Source organism: Sardina pilchardus, chromosome 24 (assembly GCF_963854185.1).
Source record: "Sardina pilchardus chromosome 24, fSarPil1.1, whole genome shotgun sequence".
NCBI lineage: Eukaryota > Metazoa > Chordata > Actinopteri > Clupeiformes > Clupeidae > Sardina > Sardina pilchardus.
The window spans coordinates 170668-175903 of NC_085017.1; the positions used below are offsets into that span (position 1 = coordinate 170668).

At 39.9% G+C, this 5236-nt stretch overlaps 1 long non-coding RNA gene across 1 annotated transcript; it reads right to left on the bottom strand.

Annotated features, from left to right (window-relative positions):
* Positions 1–526: 526 nt before the first annotated feature.
* Positions 527–4653, bottom strand: LOC134072954 (uncharacterized). Its single transcript, XR_009937233.1, has 5 exons — positions 4566–4653; positions 2288–2408; positions 2069–2101; positions 1800–1836; positions 527–1524 (listed from the first exon to the last, which is right to left on the bottom strand). It is a non-coding gene; the product is annotated as an uncharacterized LOC134072954 (long non-coding RNA).
* Positions 4654–5236: the final 583 nt, after the last annotated feature.

The following is a 5236-nucleotide window of genomic DNA, read 5'->3' on the forward strand; positions in this document are numbered from 1 at the left end:
CTGTTTAGTTCAGTTCTGTAATGGAGAGTGGCTAGAAATACCAGGGAGTTGCAAGTGCACTGCTTGCCTCTGTTATTCTCGTACCTCAGATCATTCTGACTATGAGTTGCTTGAATACAGTTGTCTCTCCGTTCCATCTCCGGGTCAGCAGCACTAATTACCTGATTCAGCTCACTCTGGTCACATGAAGACTGGCATGGCGTTTCAGCTTCAGAGATGTCCAACTTTCGCCAGCGTTTTTTCTGAGCCTCTGAGCGACGGCCTTTCCGTCCCATGTCTTAAAATGTTACTTTTAACACTTGTAGTATGCAACTGGATGACTATGGGATATCTACTGTAAGTGCAATCTAAGCGTACAACTACGTAGTATGACTACTTACAGGTTATACACAATATTATTTTACTCTGCTTACAGGTGATACAAACTTTTGTAAATGAAAACTGCAAATTAAATATTAATACACAATATTCAAACAATATTATTTATTCTAGTATTTTGTTACAATTGGGGATGTGATAAGAAAATGATAACTGATAATTAACTGGTCAGGAATAAACAAATGTCTACTGAAGTTTAACACTTAATTTCAGAATTCAATTTCAGAATTGCAATACAAATATGCTCAAAACTTTGTCTGATGCTTGAATTCCAGAATCAGTATCTGTATCTGAATCTGTATCAGTGGTAATTCTGAAGAGGCAGCACTGGAGTGGTTATGTTGAGGTCACACTGTATGATGGAGGCAGCTGGTTCAAGGTTATGCAGAACTTGGATGGAATATGAAAATCTTCACACAGCAAAGCAGGTCTTGAAGGACAGCTCAGGTCTAAAAGCACAGAGTTAACAGTACAGCAAGTTTTCACAGAATAGATTGTTCAAATGTGTAAATGTTTAAAAAGTACGATTTACAGATATAGTCCACAGATATACTTATATATCTCTCTGTATGAATGGTTCCCAGGTGGAGTTCTCAGTATAGTTCAGAGTATAAGTTTTATTCAGAGTAGAAGTACAAGTCTGAGTATGGCTTTGATTCAGAGTATAGGCTTGATTCAGAGTATAGGCTTTGATTCAGAGTATAGTTCAAGTATGTGCAGCAGGTATGTGCATTCAGGTATGTGCCAGGTATGTAATCAGACAGTGTTAAGTATTCTTGTCACCAATATGTATGCAGGTATGTAGGTTAAGTAGAATCTGATGTCAGAGATGATGTCAGCAATGTTGTCTGTGATGTATCTTTCGTGCACAGACAAAGACAAACAGTATGTGATCAAGTATGTGCCAGGTATGTGCAGCAGGTATGTAATCAGACAGTGTTAAGAATTCTTGTCACCAATATGTATGCAGGTATGTAGGTAAGTGGGTTCTGTTGTCAGCAGTGATGTCAAGTAATGTTGTTAGTGTGTATGCGTGTAGGGTGGACGGACGTAGACGTGTACAGGTGCGTACAGACAGACAGACAAGACACAGTGCCACAGGTATCACACGGACACCCCTCTGGTGAAGGCTGGTCTGGAACGAGCCTAAAAGAAAACAAAGAAACAAATTACATACTTCCAAAAACAAGGAATGCATATAATTACTATTTACCATCTAAATATCAGGCCATGCACTTTCCCCAATTACTTGCTAGGTTTAACAACTTAAGGTTAACCAACTTAACTAGCTCTCTAGCTCTGTCAACCAAAATCAAATCAAATTGACAAAATAAGCAAAATCTGTCTGATTTACATTTTGCATGTCTTATTGACAAAGTGTAGCATAGCTGGCCTAGAAGTAAAAATATAAATATTCATACCTGAGATGTCACCACCTCACAGGACTGAGGGCAGCTGCTGTAACAATACAATGTAACATTCAAATATATTAATTAAACAAATAATATACAGCAATAATATACATGTTTACTGCTAATAGCTAAATGTGAGAGCCAAGTGATAGCCCTGCTTGTAAAACTCTGTAGACTAAAGTTCTTTGAGTGATTGGGTAAATGATGCTACACGTATGCTCACTTTAGGTTGATAATAGCACTTCAAGTCAAATTCAAACGCATCAATGTATACTTACTGTCTTGAAGCAGCACTGGAGTGTGTCTGTTTTCTGTAAATGAAACAAAAGGGGGGGGGGGGGGGGGGGGTTCAACCATTGTTCAACCATTAAAATAAAATAATAAAATGTTCAACCATTAATCGACCATTTAATTGAATATCTCTGCCTTGCAATCAGATACACCAAGAATTGTGTATCTGTGTAAGCAAGTTGCATGGTTGGAGTAGCAGTACATACCTGAAAAGTCTGTAGCACCTGAAGGGAAGACCGGATGGGAGAAAGTCTTCTGCACCACAAGGGAAGGTGGAGATGGAGGATAGAGATGGAAGGGAAGAGTCTTTAAAAAGACTATTGCTTTCTGTTGTGAATAAAGACAAAGTTTGTGAAATTGCGACCACTGCTATAACATTGCAATGCAGCACAACTTACGCGTCTACTACTAAGTACTACCAATATGGTACATGGCATGACTTGTATTCGGGCCACACTTAAACATAGGTTTGTTTGCTGTAACATTAGAATCAGATGAATTGGGTCACTAGGCTGATAGATTTTAGTTACAAAGACACATCTGTTTCTTTTTTTTAGTTAGTTTTTTTGTTTTAATGATTGATGGTAGATGTTTGTGTTTCATCATCTTGTTGTCCATTGCCCATGTCTATTAACATTAAACATTAATTACGATTGGCTACATTATTCATGGATTTCATCAGGTCCTTTACTACAGGTGTGTTAATCAAGCACCATGCAGTCTGCATTCATAATCAAGTGCTTGATTTGATACACCTGTGGAAAGGGACCTGATGAAACCCATGAATAGGCACTAAACATCTAGTCAACGTTAAGCCTACCTTACACTGACAAGATTTGGGAAAGATTCTTGAAAGATTGTAGTCTTTGAACTAATGCCCATCATTCAAGCTTTACTCAAAAGACTACAATCTTTCAAGAATCTTTCCAAAATCTTGTCAGTGTAAGGTAGGCTTTACATGCGGACCTTGTCATGTAACGTCCTAGTTCAAGGCACGCCGTCAAACATTACCAGACTCATGCAAGATAACAAATAACACTATAACCTTGCCAAAATACCTGTAGTGTTAACGTGCAACTAATAAAACTTACTTTGGAGGTAATGTGGAGCAAGGCACAAGTCTTAATAGTAGCGACGACACCACCCAGCTACAACACGAATGAAGCGGAGCAGTAGAGAATACGGAGGACCAAGTCCATCACAGGTGACAGTTATGTGGCATCTTAAGCATACGGTTACCTCTCACTACCGAACGATAACGCTTTAACCCTCTCTGGTTAGCCAGCCAAACTTTAAAGGAGAATTCCGGTGTGAAATTGAGCTTAACTGTACCGAAACATGTTAAGGTGTACTCACACGTGTTTTAGACGCACTTTCACTCACCCCCAGCATTCCGAACTCCTCCGTTTTCAGCCTAGCTTACAGTAGGCTTGAAGCTATTAGATTGGGCATTACGTAGCCTATGCAGCTAAATCGCTATTTTTAAACCATTAAAAAGGTTCCAAGTAACTCCACACTGCATTGGTTGACTTCTGAGGGTCCTGACATTTAAAACGAGATACTTAGAACTTTGGAAGTGCACAGGAAGTTTATTAAAAAAGACTGTTTATTCAAGCAGTACCTTCATAGAATCTCTCCGCTGGGCGCCATCTTGTGGTGAAGTCGCGATAAGTCGACTGACGAGCACAAACGAACAGGAAAGACAGGGGGACATATTGCAAACATTTTGAGCTTTGTTACTCGTCATGCTCATGTAGACAGTATAACTATATATTTCCTATGGAATTACTTTAGCAATATGTTCCCCTGTCCTTCCTGTTCGTTCGTGCTCGTCAGTCGGCTTATCGCGACTTGATTCCAAGATGGCGCCCAGCGGAGAGATTCTATGAAGGCACTGCTTGTAAACAGTCTTTTTTTTAATAAACTTCCTGTGCATTTCCAAAGTTCTCAGTATCTCGTTTTAAATGTCAGGACCCTCAGAAGTCTACCAATGCAGTGTGGAGTTACTTGGGACCTTTTTAATGGTTTAAAAATAGCGATTTAGCTGCATAGGCTACGTAATGCCCAATCTAATAGCTTCAAGCCTACTGTAAGCTAGGCTGAAAACGGAGGAGTTCGGAATGCTGGGGGTGAGTGAAAGTGCGTCTAAAACACGTGTGAGTACACCTTAACATGTTTCGGTACAGTTAAGCTCAATTTCACACCGGAATTCTCCTTTAACGTTACTTCAAGCTGCGAGCAATGTAGCTACGTTTCGACAATTTTTTGACAACATATACGTCGAATAAAAGTGATATGATGGGAGCATCTCACAAAGCACAGGACTAGTTAGAATGCATAGTGCTAACGTCGTCGTTAGCGTTAGCTCGAACGATAACGTTAGCTAGCCACAATAGTTACCAGACTCATTTAAAATACAAAGAACGCTGTTACCCTAACCAAAATAACTCTACCGTTAACGTTAAACTGAAACCTGAAACTTACTTTGAAGGTGATGTGAAGAGTCACTTCAATGCGAAGTTTTTGACGGCTCTTGTCCGCAGTAGCGACGAGACCACTCACTCGGCTGCAAGTGTAGCGAAGCGAAGTAGAGGACGAGAGATTCAGTTGAGCCCCTGACTACAGTGTGAAGCGCGCGACTGAGCGACGTCATGGAGTGCCTCTCGTTCGTCTTTTATCGGTCCTCTCTTCCTTCCTCGGTCCTCGTCCTGACTAAGGCTGGGATTATACTTGCTGTTAAGCCGCCTTCACATTGGCACTCCGTAATTCGCAGTGCTCCCCCTTCGGACGTCGGACTTGACCGTTGGAAGTGTCGGAGGCTTTTCGAGTTTGGGAATAAAATGTACAATAGTGCTATTTTATTTCTAAATTAATTGTCTAACTGCCCTAATAGTGTTAAGACACCATGTAAGACAGTGACATGACAAAAAACTTCGTTTGGAAATAATTATTTATTTTACATCAACCGTTCATTTTATTTTTCACAAGATGGGCTTGTGCACCACTATGGATCATACACGTTCCTTTTCGATGACTTTTGTTTTAAACTTTATCGTTTAAAAGCATGTAATATGACATTATAAAAGATAGATATTCAATTTGTTTATCAGTACCATAGCAACGCTAACTTCCTTCGGATAGGAACCGTCCGTTGC